Here is a 17,365-nt window from a genome sequence, read left to right as displayed (position 1 = left end):
GTAAAGTTGTGCAACACATTTGGACTTCTCTGGAAAACAAGAGTACGTTGCACAGAAAAACAGTTAAATACGACATGTAGAAGAGCTAAGAGCGAACAACAAAGATAGAAGAACGAGGAATATTGTAACAAGTTTTACGATTACACAAGGCGTAAGGAAGGTATGCAGACTGGCTCTTCCACTGTTCAACTTTTACATCGAAAAAGTGACTAAAAGTAAAACAAAGTTTCAGAAGAGGGATTAAAGCACGGAATGAAAGAAGTATATGACATGTTGAATAAGTGAACAGCCTACATAGTAAGTAAAATGGCTCGTTAGGCTATCGAAGAAGGACGGAAATATTGAGGGGCAAGAGAAATGATACTAGCGTCCAGCTTAATGCGCAGTTGAAGGTATAGTGTTCTGAGATGTGGCGAATGCGCAGTTTCGAAATAATCTCAGCGATAAGTTGAAGGTACAGTGTTCTGGTATAGTGTTCTGAGATGCGGCGCTGCAAAAGCATGTCGACAGTAAAGTGGACTGACAGTAAAAGAAATGAATATGTGGAAAACAATGAATAGAAGAAGAGACTAAGTGATATGATATGTGTTAAAGCATAAGGAAATAACTCCCATGGCAGTAAATGGAGCCACGTATGGCAAAAACTCTAAGCGAAGACAAAAAGCGGAATATATACAGAGAATAATCTAGTATATAATGTGTAAGAGCTACTCTTACAAGTTCGTACAGGAGAGGAAGTCGTGAAGTGTCGCATCGAACCAGTCGGATAATTGGTACACACAAAAAACAATCACATTTTTAAAGCAATCCGAAAACGAAGTAGGTTACAGTACGCTTGTTCGCCCACTGCTTGAATACTGCTCAGTAGTGTGGGATCCGTACCAGATAGGGTTGATAGAAGAGATAGAGAAGATCCAACGGAGAGCAGCGCGCTTCGTTACAGGGTGATTTAGTAATCGCGAAAGCGTTACGGAGATGATAGATAAATTCCAGTGAAAGACTCTGCAGGAGAGACGCTCAGTAGCTCGGTACGGGCTTTTGTTAAAGTTTCGAGAACATACCTTCACCGAAGAGTCAAGCAGTATATTGCTCCCTCCTACGTATATCTCGCGAAGAGACCATGAGGATAAAATCAGAGAGATTAGAGCCCACACAGAAGCATACCGACAATCCTTCTTTCCACGAACAATACGAGACGGGAATAGAAGGGAGAACCGTTAGAGGTACTCAGGGTACCCTCCGCCACACACTGTCAGGTGTATGGATGTAGATGTAGATGTAGATGCCGAAACGGTCTGAACACAGCCGCAGCGTAACTTCATCTTTTCGTATTTTAATACCGTCGTACTTCAAAGAGATTTAGCGAAAAAGAAATATCGTTCCGATGCATTACACTTGCCACTTCTTTCCTTCTAGTTTAGACCCCTTGAATAACTTCTCGAAAGGCTTCCTTCAGAGCCAGTGAAGGCTTTGCGTTATCCGAAAACTTTCTGCTGCCGTGGCGAAAGAATGGAGGGCTTTCTTTCTTTCTTTTATTCGTTTCTATCTTCTAGTGTCACAGGAATTTCTGTCGGCCCCCCACACAGAGGTCTAATGCACCAATTTTCTGGAAATGTCATTCATACATTCATGCATGGACATCCTCAATACGAGACTGAGAGGAGGAGGTTTACGGGGGTGTATATGCATACCACCCCCTAAAACTTCAAGTATGGCCTTTTAATTATTTACAGAACTCTAGAAATGACTGACTATGATTCCTCTAAACCGCAGGTTTAGTCGATTTAATGAGTACGATCAAGTAGGTGGCGACAATACTATGACTTGGTCAGTAGCTGCAAAGCTTACGTTTCTTCGTTTGTCACGCTGATCACGGCAAAACTGCGCCGTTTCTTTAGGCGCAGAAGAGGTTTTGTTTTCAGCTACACTCTAGGCAAACGTGAACCTTTGCAAAACAATGCTGTAGCTAGACACACACTCGGCGAGTGGACAAGTTTAGTTTTACAAAGCACATGGTTGGACTTGTCCCAAAGGATGTTATACAATAAGTGGATTTCTTTCAGCGCAAAATCGTCACTCACATGAAAGCTATATGTTTTCTGGTATACATGTTTCACACAGCCGATAGGCCACACTGTGTGCGACACTGTCGATTTTTATAAAATCTTTTTCGAAGTTTACAGAAAATTACGTTAACTGAACTTTTTTGTCAACTGTTTATTACAGTTTTCTAGCTTTTTCCAAGAGCAGTACCAATTGTTTTTTGCATTTCATTTAGCGATTAACACAAGCCAGTGAGAGAACCAGGATGGTTCAAAAATGTTCAAATGCGTGTGAAATCTTATGGGACTTAACTGCTAAGGTCATCAGTCTCTAAGCTTACACACTACTTAGCCTAAATTATCCTAAGAGCGAACACACACAACCATGCCCGAGGGAGGACTCGAACCTCCGCCGGGACCAGCCGCACAGTCCGTGACTGCAACGCCAGGATGGTCCCTGGGGTTAGATTTCCCTGTTGTTTTTCACTTAAGTACAAAATGAACATTTATTCCTTAATCTCATTTTAAGAACAGTAAGTTGCACTGAGACAATTTCGACAAAAAAGTGTTTCTTGGACAGTATGTGGCATCTGCAAAGAAAATCGTACACTCGGCGCTACTGACACCATTTCTAGAAATCGTTTTCAGCATTTGGAGTCTTTGTGAAGAATACGCGACCGTAGGTGGCGAACGGATTCAGGGAAGCGTTACTAGGATCGTCCCAGGCTGGTATAGAGCATGCAAAGTGTAACGAAAATGGTCACGGAACAGAGAAGTCGTTGGAAGAAAGGAGAATCTAAAATTCTGGAAAGGAGAATCTAGTTAACGAGAATCTCTCTTAGGTAAATGTAGATTATAATTATTCGAGGAAGATGGTGTGACAGTTCTGCTGCCACTGTAGTACGTCTTGCGCAGATAATAATTATCATAGGACAAGTGAGGTCGCATACAGGGACATACTGATCGTCGTATGTAATCTCAGTAATAATTGGGGCGAACAATATTCCGCCACACAGTCAACAGTGGCCTGCAGAGTGTACGGTGTAGATCGTAATTAACAGTGAGCACTTAGCTCGTGAAAGATTACTGTCATAGAGACAGAAACATTTCAGTACACATGGCTCCGCAAACGAACCGTTTCTGAAATAATGCTGCGAGCTGCCACTCGTCAGACTGGGAATTATCGTCCTAGTTAATACAGATGTGTTTGAAACGAAACGTTTTTGAATATATCCTCATGTGACTGAGCCCGCATCTCGTGGTCGTGCGGTAGCGTTCTCGCTTCCCACGCCCGAGTTCCCGGGTTCGATTCCCGGCGGGGTCGGGGATTTTCTCTGCCTCGTGATGGCTGGGTGTTGTGTGCTGTCCTTAGGTTAGTTAGGTTTAAGCAGTTCTAGGTTCTAGGGGACTGATGACCATAGATGTTAAGTCCCATAGTGCTCAGAGCCATTTGAACCTCATGTGACTGAGCTGAAATTTCATTTTCAACCCCTTGACTGGCGAATGTAGTTCACCCAATTGCGGCGCCGGCGCATATTGCTGCTTATGTAAGATGTTATCTAAAGCGTCATTTTGGTCCACCGTGGAAGGATCTTGCAGGACCTGTGCCTTGGTCCTCAAGATAACCTGATATCAGTCTCCTGGATATTTGTGTCTGGAGCCGTCTTTGACAGTGTACTGCACTCCCATTGGTACTGTTGAAAAACTGGAGCACTGAATCGTACAGACTTGCCAAGACGTATGAAATGATGCGGGGGGGCGTTTGAAATAATTCGTCACTCACTGCAGAGGTCAGTTCAGTATTTCATCCAAAAGCGAAGACAGCACTTCCCTCGTTTGACAGGTACCGGTACGTAGGTAATCTTAATATCTGCCGGCCGGAGTGGCACTATAGTCTGGAGCCGCGCGACCGCTACGGTCGCAGGTTCGAATCCTGCCTCGGGCATGGACGTGTGTGATGTCCTTAGGTTAGTTAGGTTTAAGTAGTTCTAAGTTCTAGGGGACAGCTGACCATAGCTGTTAAGTCCCATAGTGCTCAGAGCCATTTTTTCCTAATATCTAACGTGCTGTACAACTGCTGTACTTCTGGTTAAGGTAGGCCATGGGTGCTGTCGCTCGCGTTGGTGCTGTTTGTAGGTTTCCACCCTCTGTTGGAGGCCAGATGGTATCGTTTTGTTGGCATGGTTGCGGTTGTTTGTCTTCTTCTCGTGTTGACTGGCGCCACTCAGTTTCGCAAACGTTGCCTGTCCGCTAGTGGTAGCAGAGGCGGTTATCGATATGTAGTAACAGTTGCCCTATCTTTGGGGCGATGTCGTTGTTTTTCCGGATCGTGTGAGTGGGTCAGTTCTGTTGGGGAGTCAGGAGGAACCAAGTCCGCGCAGTACCAGTACACGCTAGGACCGCTGGCGGCAGGCATGGACTGCCGGATGGAAGGGCTGTGGTCACGAGGGTGCACGACCTCGTCGTAAATCGGATCCAGTAAGCTTTAAGATGAGTGCATTTCAACCCAAGTAGAGAAACCTCCACCATTGTGATATCTCGCGATTCTCCTGTGACTTAGGTTCGTGTTGCTGCTCTTAGTGTCGCTGAGGCGAAGAGCAGCGTGTGGAGTGCTTTCTACTCTCGTCGTAGTGGTTCCTGTCTCGTTCCGGGCGCTGTAAATATAGTATTTTGGGGACTTGGTGCAGACCGCCGGTTCCGGCTATGGCGTGTTGTTCCATCGTTGCATTTGGTTTATCGGACGTCAGGTAGCTTCAGTAAGGTAATCATTAGTCATCTGTCGGATTGCCACTAGTCTGAGTTACTATCTTGTGAAGTGAATGCAACTCTTGGCAGCCTATCTCATCGCTCGCGAAAGTGTTTGTTGCCGGACGTTCTCACACGTCGATTCCTGGAGCACCGTCTGTGGCCCCTTGTGTTACAAAGTTTACCATCATCTTATTTCACCCGTTTGGTTATTAGTTGCTTGATTTTTTAATCAACCTTTGCTATTGTATTTGCTGTTTTACCGCGGGTTTCTGGATTTTTTACAGTATTGCCGTTCCTGGCCTTAATATTCTAATTTGGTATTTGTATTTTAGCAGTAAGCCTTAAAACCTTATTTACTGCAATTCCTAGCGTCTGATGCCTTACCTTTAATATTTCAATACCTGTAAGTTGTAAACTGCAGCGAGTTCTTAAACAATTCTTAATTTATTTCCATTCTTGGCGTGTAAGCCCTTCAGCCGTGATTGTGGTAACTTGCTTTAAAATTATAATTTGGTATTTGTATTTACGCAGTAAGCCTGTAAAATGTTATTTATTGCCATTCCTGGCGTGCAAGGCATTCTACCCAGATCACAGTGGCTTGTTTTTAAGACATTATCTGTTGCATCTGTATTTGATGGTGATTTGCTAAATTGTAGCTCACTGAAAACAGTATTATTCCTTCATTAATAACGTATGCTATTTTATTTCTTGTTGAATCCGGAATTATTAGTTTAAAATACATTGTGTGTAGCTGTGAAAGGCAACCAATTGTAACTGATTACGGCCCCTTCCACAATCGTAACCGAATCCTACCTTCCCTTGACTATGAGGTCTCAAGAATATTTCATATTGACGTCAGTAACGTCACGTAACATTAACTGTTAGCTCGCAAACTACTCGCTTATGGAATCGTGTCACTTGAAGAAATTGCTCCTTACACTTAAGTATCAGACGCTCCAGTCACATTAATGGAACCATCTGTCAAAAGCCTGAATAACCACCTTTTAGAGCCCGAGATAAGCAGAAAGTCAGTCAGTGGTGTTCTGTAAGCTACTAACAGGGATATGCAGCCATGCCGACTCCACTGCCGTGGCCGGATGCTCAAATGGCTCTGAGCACTATGGGACTTAACATCTGTGGTCATCAATCCCCTAGAACTTAGAACTACTTAAACCTAACTAACCTAAGAACATCACACACAGTCATGCCCGAGGCAGGATTCCAACCTGCGACCGTCGCGGTCACGCGGTTCCAGACTGAAGCGCCTAGAACCGCACGGCCACACCGGCCGGCTGACCGGCTGCGCTAGGTTCCTCGGTTGGAGATCCATGGTACGTACAGCCCAGTCGAGGTTGTCTCACAGATTGTCCACTGGGTTTAAATCCAGGGAGTTTGGTGGTCAGAAGAGTACAGTAAAATCAAGTTGGTGCTCTTCGAACCACGCAGGTACAATGCGAGCTGTGCTGAGGGTGCAAATTCCATCGTTCGTCACCGAAGGAAAGCAATCAGCGTGAGTGCAGAGGCCCATACGCACCAAAGTTAGCTGAACGGTCGCCTCTGTTCGTAACCTCTTGGTTCATCTTGGTGGTCAGTTGCTCGAGAGTTGCCGGCCACAGTGGCCGAGCGGTTCTAGGCGCTTCAGTCTTGAACCGCGCGACCGCTACGGTCGCAGGTTCGAATCCTGCCTCGGGCATGAATGTGTGTGATGTCCTTAGGGTAGTTAGGTTTAAGTAGTTCTTAGTTCTAGGGGACTGATGACCTCAGAAGTTAAGTCCTATAGTGCTCAGAGCCATTTGAACCATTTATTTTGCTCGAGAGTTGCACGACTGTTTGCCCGTACACAAGTCTGCAGTCGTCGTTAACCCATGTCACACGTAGCCGGTGGTGTACCACTGTAGCCACGGCGCCGATTTTTGATAGAATCATCTTGCCATCACGGCGGCACGTGAACAGTTAACAGATTTGCCGGCCGGTGTGGCCGTGCGGTTCTAAGCGCTTCAGTTTGGAACCGCGTGACCGCTACGGTCGCAGGTTCGAATCCTACCTCGGGCATGGCTGTGTGTGATGTCCTTAGGTTAGTTAGGTTTAAGTAGTTCTAAGTTCTAGGGGACTGATGACCTCAGAAGTTAAGTCCCTTAGTGCTCAGAGCCAAATGTTGACAGATTTTGTCGTTTCTGACATGTTTACATCCCCTGAAAGCCAATGATGACGGAGTTTTGGACGCCAGATAAATCTCTCCGTTTCCGCATTACGCAACGACGGCATTGCAATCCCCGACGTGCTTCCTACAGTGATGCGCCAAAGAAACTGGTATAGGCATGTGCATTCAAATACAGAGATATGTAAACAGGCAGAATACGGCACTGCGGTCGGCAACATCTGTATAAGACAACAAGTGTCTGACGCAGTTCTTAGGTCAGTTACTGTTGCTGCAATGGTAGGTTATCAAGATTTAAGTGAGTCTGAATGCGGTTTTACGGTCGGCGCACGAGCGATGATGGCACACAGCATCTTCGATGTTGCGATGGGATGGAAATTTTCTCTTATGACCATTTTAAGAGTGCACTGTGAATATCAAGAATCCGGTAAAAACATCAAATTTCCAACATCGCCGCGGCCGGGGAAAGATCCTGCAAGAATGGGACCAACGACAACTGAACAGAATCGTCCAACGTGACAAAAGTGCAACCCTTCCACAGACTGTTGCAGATTTCAATGCTGGGCCATCAAAAAGTGTCACTTTGCGAATAGTTAAACGAAATATCATCGGTACGGGCTTCGAAGCCGAAGGTCCACTCGTGTATCCTTGATGACTGCTCGACACAGAGCTTTACGCCTCGCCTGGGCCTGGCAACACCGGCAGTGGACTGTTGGTGACTCGAAACAAGTTGCATGGTCGGACGAGTGTCGTTTCAAATTTTATCGAGCAGATAAACGTTTAAGGGTGTGGAGATCGCATCATCAATCAATGGACCCTGCATGTCAGTAGGGGACTGTTCAAGCCGGTGGACGCTCCGTAATGGTATGGGGCGTGTGCAGTTGAAGTGATATGGGCCCCTGATACGGCTAGATACGACTCGGACAGGTGGCATGTATGTAAGCATTCTCTCTGACCATCTGCATTCATTCATCTCCATTGTGCATTCAGACGGACTTGGGCAATTCCAGCAGGACAATGCGACACCCCACACGTCCAGAATCGATACAGAGTGGCGCGAGGAACTATTTACCGTAGCATGTACTGTTATTTTACAAATTCGATGAATGATTACGAAACATACTTTCTTATGTTGAAATATAGGGAATCAGGTGCGTAAGAGACGAGTCGGAGCTGATACTTGCAGCGACCGAGCAAGCGCGATGAATAGATCAAAATGCAATGCTCTTCCAACAGTCGGAGATAATATGACGAGATTCAAGCTAATCAGCGCAGTGAATTCTTTGACGAGATAATTACTCTTTTGAATTAAATGTAATATGTGTACTTAGTAAATTTTAAGATGGTATGAGGCTTTGTAATAGAGGGAAGTGTACTGAATTTTTGAAGGTTTAAGCACATTGTTGGGTACTACTAGAAAAGAATTTCTAATTTGATGGAATTGCTAATACATGATCAACTTGTTGTCAAGTGTATCATGTTTACGGGTCACTAAATGAAGACTGAAATTGTCCTCAATCTAAGAAGGATCGTGAAAATAAATTTTTTTATGCTTCTTTCTCGATTGTATTAGATACTGTGATTTTATAGTAGAGACAGTTATGTGTGCTTATGCTGGACGGAAAAGACTGCGAGTAGTTACGCAGTCTGAAGTTAAATGTTCAGTTCGATAATTTGTGAAAATTTTACTTTCACGCGATTCCGCCGCAGCCAAACCCTACATAGTAGTTCGTCATTACAGTACAATGATCTCCAGTGTCATGAATCTCGTAAGAATAATTAGAACAAAAGAAAATAAACAACAGAACATTACAGAAATGGCCGAAGATCGTAAAGGAGAGGTAAGGTGATTCATCTAAGTAAGTGATTGACGGTTTGTTTATATGAAAGTGTGACGATCAGATTACTTGATCAGGCAGATGATCTTCTTGGTGGTCAGACCTTGGAAGTGCGAGTGTAATTACTGGCGTGAAGCGAGTGTTTGAATCTATACAGTTTACATTAATGTCTTGAAGGTTACTTAATTTGCTGCTGTATACTTTATTGCATCAACAGCCACGATATTTACTAACGGCGACATTCTAAAATTTATTTTGTGGAGAAATTGAAAGTATCATTTTAGATCAAGCGGACTATGACTGTGTGAATGAATGTGTGCTCAGGAGATGTACCAACGTTATACACAACTTACAACATAATTATTCACCATAATTGTCTACTGGAGAGACCTTCTGCGCACCGATTGATTATCAAAATTACAGGGCCGTGTAGAAATTATACATGGACACACAACTAATAACTTAATGCTAATACATTACAACGCACACATCTGGAAACCATTTTATGGCTGGCTCTGAGCACTATGGGACTCAACTGCTATGGTCATCAGTCCCCTAGAACTTAGAACTACTTAAACCTAACTAACCTAAGGACAGCACACAACACCCAGCCATCACGAGGCAGAGAAGATCCCTGACCCCGCCGGGAATCGAACCCGGGAACCCGGGCGTGGGAAGCGAGAACGCTACCGCACGACCACGAGATGCGGGCGAAACCATTTTATATACAAATCTTCATGCATTATAGCCTGTCGTGCGTGTAAATGGTCGAAAGATGACTTTGAATCGGTTTTCGTTACTGGTTGTGGGATTTCTACGGATTTTCACTTTGTTGGTAACGTACATCTGTATAAAAAAATTTATTCGTAGTACAACTGTGACCCGTAGAAGTAAGGGATGTAATATATTTTTAAATAAACTACACACAGTCATCGTCGAAATCCGAGAAATGATTTCTTCTTTTCGTTAGCAGCCAACCTGGGCTCTCACTCCAGTATCCTGTCCTCCGCTTTTCTCCACGAACTCAATTTGCAGTTTCAGTTAGTAGGTATCATGCCTTTGTATAATACACTACTGGCCATTAAAATTCCTACACCAAGAAGAAATGCAGATGATTGGACAAATATATTATACTAGAACTGACATGAGATTACATTTTCACGCATATCCTGGGAAATCAGCACCCAGAACAACCAACTCTGGCCGTAATAACAGCCTAGATATGGGTGGGCATTGAGTCAAACAGAGCTTGGATGGCGTGTACAGTTACAGCTGCCCATGCAGCTTCAACACGATATCACAGTTCATGGAGAGTAGTGATTGGCGTATTGTGACGAGCCAGTTGCTTGGCCTCCATTGACCAGGCGTTTTCAATTAGTGGGAGATCTGGAGAATGTGCTGGCCAGGGCAGCAGTCCAACATGTTCTGTATCCAGAACGGCCCGTACAGGAACTGCAACATGCGGTCGCGCATTATCCCGCTGAAACGTAGGGTTTCACTGGGATCGAAGGGTAGAGCCACAGGTCGTAACATCTGAAATGTAACGTCCACTGTTCAAACTGCCGTCAATGCGAACAGGAGGTGACCGAGACGTGTAACCAATGGCACCCCATACCATCACGCCGGGTGACACGCCTGTATGGCGATGACGAATACACGCTTCCAACGTGCGTTCACCGCGATGTTGCCAAAGACGGATGCGACCATCATGATGCTGTAAACGGAACCTGGATTCATCGGAAAAAGTAAGGTTTTTCCATTCGTGCACCCAGGTTCGTCGTTGAGCACACCATCGCAGGCGCTCCTGTCTGTGATGCAGCGTCAAGGGTAACCGCAGCTATGGTCTCCGAGCTGATAGTCCACGCTGCTGCAAACGTCGTGGAACTGTTCTCCAGATGGTTGTTGTCTTGCAAACGTCCCCATCTGCTGACTCAGGGATCGAGACGTGGCTGCACGATCTGTTACAGCCATGCGGATAAGATGCCTGTCATCTCGACTGCTAGTGATACGAGGCCGTTGGGATCCAGCACGGCGTCCCGTATCACCCTCCTGAACCCACCGATTCCATATTCTGGTAACTCGCTTATGTAGTATTTGCAGTAGCTTGGATTCAGAATAATTTCACGGTGCCAGCGGAGTGTTATCCCGGACGCGCACACTGGGTGTTCTAGATGTGCGCGTCCGCTGGCGCGCCGCCACGTTTGCGTAAGCCAACCGCAGCTGTGAGAGGTCAACAAGGTCAAGCGATAAGTCTATTTATAGAACAAAACTGTTGCATCCTTGAGCCCCCCGGTTCGTGATGTACCCGTGTCCGGTTAATAGTTGACGCTACAGATCAGCTTGCATACAGATGAATTTATTTATGAAAATACAAATGACAGTCACCAACAAACTTTACATATTCACATACTGCTTTACCTTTAACCTATATGAATACAGACTCATTTACAGATATTTTTCTCTTATTACGAGTCTACAAAGACAATGCAGAAGGCGACATATAAGCAGATTTACCAAAGTCTTTATTAGCAAGTTCTGCCATATGGTAGTCCAGGTACGTTAGGAACTCCCGTACCTCCACATACAATGGCTACAGTGAGCCAACCATTACCATGTGAGAATGTATCGTTAATGTCAATACTAAAATTAAGTCTACAACCACAGAAAACACAAGGTCCATCAACAAGTGCAGTAGCAGCAACACTCTTAACTGGTATGCGATTCTTCTTGTCTCCAGCTGTTGTGAAGAACTCGATGTTCTCGATCGTTTTATAAACTGTCTGTTTAGAACGGCGACGAAATCTCCTGTAAGGCATCGTGGCGGCGTTCAATGCAGTTGCCTGTGCAGCAGCAGCAGCGCGAATGAGCCTGCTGCTGCTGCACAGGCAACTGCATTGAACGCCGCCACGATGCCTTACAGGAGATTTCGTCGCCGTTCTAAACAGACGCGAGCGGCAATGTCGCGATACGATAAACCGCAATCGCGATAGGCTACAATCCGACCTTTGTCAAAGTCGGAAAAGTGATGGTACGCATTTCTCCTCCTTACACGAGACATCACAACAACGTTTCACCAGGAAACGCCGGTCAACTGCTGTTTGTGCATGAGAAACCGGTTGGAAACTTTCCTCATGTCAGCACGTTGTAGGTGTCGCCACCGGCGCCATCCTTGTGTGAATGCTCTGAAAAGCTAATCATTTGCATATGACAGCATCTTCATCCTGTCGGTTAAATTTCGCGCCTGTAGCACGTCATCTTCGTGGTCTAGCAATTTTAATGGCCAGTAGTGTAGTATTTAAGTTTAGTGCAACTATAACAAAAGGAATGTAATAAATTTTTAATAAACCACACACTCATCTGATCTACAGACGAGGACTGATTTCTTCTTTTCTTTAGTGGCCCTCCTGATCTCTCACCCTAGTATCGTGTCCTCCGTGTTTCTCTGCGAACTCAATGCTACATTTTCACCCGTGTGAGTTTTCGCTTTTATTTGTGTACAGTATATACCGATATGTGTGGATGTGGTCGTGCACGACTGAGTGTCACCTACGTGACTTCTGCAGGTGGGGCGTGTCACTGTGTCTGCTTCTCGTTACGCCTGCAGAGCGCCGCCGGCTCCCTACTGCCGGCGCGGCCCTGCTAGCCTGTGACGCGGCCGCCGGTGTTTTTATGGGCGCGTGGCCGCGGGCACTCCTCGCGTGGGCTAATGACCAGGCAGCGTACTGGCCACCCCCAGAAAAACCCACGGCTGGGCTCGGCTGCCCAGGTCTGCCGCGGCGGCGGCGGGAGTGAGGCAGTGCCCCCTGGAGGCGGCCGCTCCCATCAATCACTGCCGCCCCCGTACAGGGTCCAGAGGCACTGCCCCTGCCCTCCCACTAATGGCGGCTCCCCCACACTACGCACGTACCTCTGCGCTCTTCTCTCTTTTTAATCAGTTTCTGCTGTGACAGCGCTTCCGTATGTGGCGGCGCTGCTGCAAAAGCTGAACACAGCTACCGTTACAGCTGGGCGTGCTATTTCGCTATGAACAAGGACCGTGCCTTGACTCATAAAAACGGATTACAGTTGGATCTTGTAACACGTTAATCTATGAGAGTTTCTATCCAGTGTAGCTTTATGTTTGTTCGTGGCTACGTGAAACCATTAGCCATTCGAAGCCGTCTACCGTCTAGATGTGATAGTCGTAAAACTATATAAGCTTTACGCATATTCATTATCTACGGACTTCTAATGGAAAATTTTTATGCAAACAACATAGGTATGTATTTTAACAAAACCAGTTTTTACATATACAGGGTGTTACAAAAAGGTACGGCCAAACTTTCAGGAAACATTCCTCACACACAAATAAAGAAAAGATGTTATGTGGACATGTGTCCGGAAACGCTTAATTTCCATGTTAGAGCTCATTTTAGTTTCGTCAGTATGTACTGTACTTCCTCGATTCACCGCCAGTTGGCCCAATTGAAGGAAGGTAATGTTGACTTCGGTGCTTGTGTTGACATGCGACTCATTGCTCTTCAGTACTAGCATCAAGCACATCAGTACGTAGCATCAACAGGTTAGTGTTCATCACGAACGAGGTTTTGCAGTCAGTGCAATGTTTACAAATGTGGAGTTGGCAGATGCCCATTTGATGTATGGATTAGCACGGGGCAATAGCCATGGCGGGGTACTTTTATATCGAGACAGATTTCCAGAACGAAGGTGTCCCGACAGGAAGACGCTCGAAGCAATTTATCGGCGTCTTAGGGAGCACAGAACATTCCAGCCTATGACTCGCGGCTGGGAAAGACCTAGAACGACGAGGCAATTCTTCGTGCAGTTGACGATAACCCTAATGTCAGCGTCAGAGAAGTTGCTGCTGTACAAGGTAACGTTGACAACGTCACTGTATGGAGAGTGCTACAGGAGAACCAGTTGTTTCCGTACCATGTACAGCGTGTGCAGGCACTATCAGCAGCTGATTGACCTCCAAGGGTACACTTCTGCGAATGGTTCATCCAACAATGTGTCAATCCTCATTTCAGTGCAAATGTTCTCTTTACGGATGAGGCTTCATTCCAACGTGATCAAATTGTAAATTTTCACAATCAACATGTGTGGGCTGACGAGAATCCGCACGTAATTGTGCAATCATGTCTTCAACACAGATTGTCTGTGAACGTTTGGGCAGGCATTGTTGGTGATGCCTCGATTGGATTTCATGTTCTTCCACGCACGCTCAATGGAGGACGTTATCATGATTACATACGGGATACTCTACCTGTGCTGTACAAGTACGACTCAACATGTGGTTCATGCTCGATGGAGCTCCTGCACATTTCAGTCGAAGTGTTCGTACGCTTCTCAACAACAGATTCGGTGACCGATGGATTGGTAGAGTCGGACCAATTCCATGGCCTCCACGCTCTCCTGACCTCAACCCTCTTGACTTTCATTTATGGGAGCATTTGAAAGCTCTTGTCTACGCAAACCCGGTACCACATGTAGAGACACTTCGTGCTCGTATTGTGGACGGCTGTGATATAATACGCCATTCTCCAGGGCTGCATCAGCGCATCAGGGATTCCATGCGACGGAGGGTGGATGCATGTATCCTCGCTAACGGAGGACATTTTGAACATTTCCTGTAACAAAGTGTTTGAAGTCACGCTGGTACGTTCTGTTGCTGTGTGTTTCCATTCCATGATTAATGTGGTTTGAAGAGAAGTAATAAAATGAGCTCTAACATGGAAAGTAAGCGTTTCCCGACACATGTCTACATAACACATTTTCTTTCTTTGTGTGTGAGGAATGTTTCCTGAAAGTTTGGCCGTAACTTTTTGTAACACCCTGTATACGATTTAAGACTCTTGCATTATGACTGAACAAATAATGAAATATAAGTTGTGCCTTTCACTGATATCAGTATATAGTAACACAATACTTCTTAACACATTGCTCTGTAAACAATAGTACGTTTGGCCTAACAACGGTATTCAATACAGATACAAAATAAATATACATATCAGCTAGAGCAGCGGTAATCAACCTTTATTTACCTACCTTCCACTTTTGTATTTCTCTTAGAACCGAAATTTTTAAACCGCACACTCATCCTACAGTAATGGTGATTTACAGTTAGGGAAAGTATCTTTACTTTGTAAAACAGAGATACAGCAAGTTAAAGCACATCGTAATAATTTCTTACGAAACACTTTGGTCAAAATTTTATGAAAACTCAATGAAAACGTTTTTAAAAACCAGACCGCCTACCGCCCAACATGAAACCTGGAGCGCCCACTAGTTGGTGGTATGGACCAGACGGACTACCACTGAGCTAGAGGTAATCTGAGTCTGTTCAAACTGAATAAACAGAAATTTTTCCTAAATGCACTGGACAACGTCTGAATATGCCCCTAATAATGGTGTAGCTTATCTGTGTAACAGCAGAAACGTAACGTCACTATGAAATAAAAACATGGTTATTTGTAACACGAAGAGCTGGAACAAAGCACGCTGCTTTTGATATCACGTAAATAAATTTCGCTAAGTTCCATGTGACCAATTCAAACGCCAGCAAATCAAATATTAGTAATCGGGTTATGCGAGCTGCATTGTATGTCCGGATAATCTTAATTTAGAAATCTTCCGAACAGACAAGTGAGAGGCGGAGGCTCAGTAACGAAGAAGTTGAAAACTATTGAGATTTATTTGTGTATTAATTAGTGGAATTAGAAAATGTGAACATGTATGCAATGCTGATCATTTTAACTAACAACAGCAATAGTTTTGGATGTAGGAACAAAATTTCATGAAACGACACTTAAGATAAAGCTTCCTCTTACATTCGGTAGTTTAAAAAGAAGAGTGTGAAGAGATTATGCATGTTGTAAACTGCTTCAATCAGCAATGTTCCAATAATCAAAACACACGTTGCAGTACTGAAAAAGTTAAAATTAGAAATGCTCCCTAAAAGCGACATTCCGTTTCCGGTAATGCCAGCGCACGTGAATACACACCAATATGTTGTCTCATTCAGTGTTTTCCAAGCTGCGGTAACTACATCCAGGAATCAAACCTCCACACCAGCACATCGCAAGCCGACAACTCCAGTACTAACGAGGCTCGGCAAAGAAATTCTTCCCATTGTGTACTGAGTCCTCCATAACACTGTTAGCTTTGGACTGCAAAAGGCTCTCATTATACAGATATCAAGAAATATCCTCTTTGTGGTAAATACACAACTGGCCATTAAAATTGCTACGGCACGAAGATGACGTGCTACAGACGAGAAATTTAACCGACAGGAAGAAGATGCTATGATATGCAAATGATTAGCTTTTCAGAGCATTCACACAAGATTGGCGCCGGTGGCGACACCTACAACGTGCTGACATGAGGAAAGTTTCCAACCGATTTCTCATACACAAACAGCAGTTGACCGGCGTTGCCTGGTGAAACGTTGTTGTGTAAGGGGGAGAAATGCGTACCATCACGTTTCCGACTTTGATAAAGGTAGGATTGTAGCCTATCGCGATTACGGTTTATCGTATCGCGACATTGCTCCTCGCGTTGGTCGAGAACCAATGACTGTTAGCACAATATGGAATCGGTGGATTCAGGAGGGTAATACGGAACGCCGTACTGGATCCCAACGGCCTCGTATCACCAGCAGTCGAGATGACAGGCATCTTATACGCATGGCTGTAACGGATCGTGGAGCCACGTATCGATCCCTGAGTCAACAGATGGGGACGTTTGCAAGGCAACAGTTCGACGACGTTGGCAGCAGCTCGGAGAACAAGGCTGCGGTTACCCTTGACGCTGCATTACAGACAGTAGCGCCTGCGATGGTGTACTCAACGACGAACCTGGGTGCACGAATGGCAAAACGTCACTTTTTCGGATGAATCCAGGTTATGTTTACAGCATCATGATGGTCGCATCCGTGTTTGGCGACATCGCGGTGAACGCATATTGAAAGCTTGTATTCATCATCGCCATACTGGCGTATCATCCAGCGCGATGATATGGGGTACCATTGGTTGCATGTCTCTGTCACCTCTTGTTCTCATTGACGGCACTTTGAACAGTGGACGTTACATTTCAGAAGTTGTTACGATCCGTGGCTCTACCCTCCTTTCGATCCCTGGGAAACCCTACATTTCAGCAGGATAGTGCACGATCGCATGTTGCAGGTCTTGTACGGCCTTTCTGGATACAGAAAATGTTCGACTGCTGCCCTGGCCAGCACATTCTCCAGATCTCTCACCAACTGAAAACGTCTGGTCAATGGTGGCCGAGCAACTGCCTCATCACAATGCGCCAGTCGCTACTCTTGATGAACTGTGGCATTGTGTTGAAGCTGCATGAGCAGCTGTACCTGTACACACCATCCAAGCTCTGTTTGACTCAATGCCCAGGCGTATTAAAACCATTATTACGGCCAGATGTGGTTGCTCTGGGTACTGATTTCTCAGGATCTATGCAACCAAATTGCGTGAAAATGTAATCACATGTCAGTTGTAGTACAATATATTTGTCCAATGAATACCCGTTTATCATCTGCATTTCTTCTTTGTGTAACAATTTTA

The sequence above is a fragment of the Schistocerca americana genome, chromosome 4 (genome assembly GCF_021461395.2).
Source record: "Schistocerca americana isolate TAMUIC-IGC-003095 chromosome 4, iqSchAmer2.1, whole genome shotgun sequence".
Taxonomy (NCBI): domain Eukaryota; kingdom Metazoa; phylum Arthropoda; class Insecta; order Orthoptera; family Acrididae; genus Schistocerca; species Schistocerca americana.
This window is presented reverse-complemented; position numbering follows the sequence as displayed.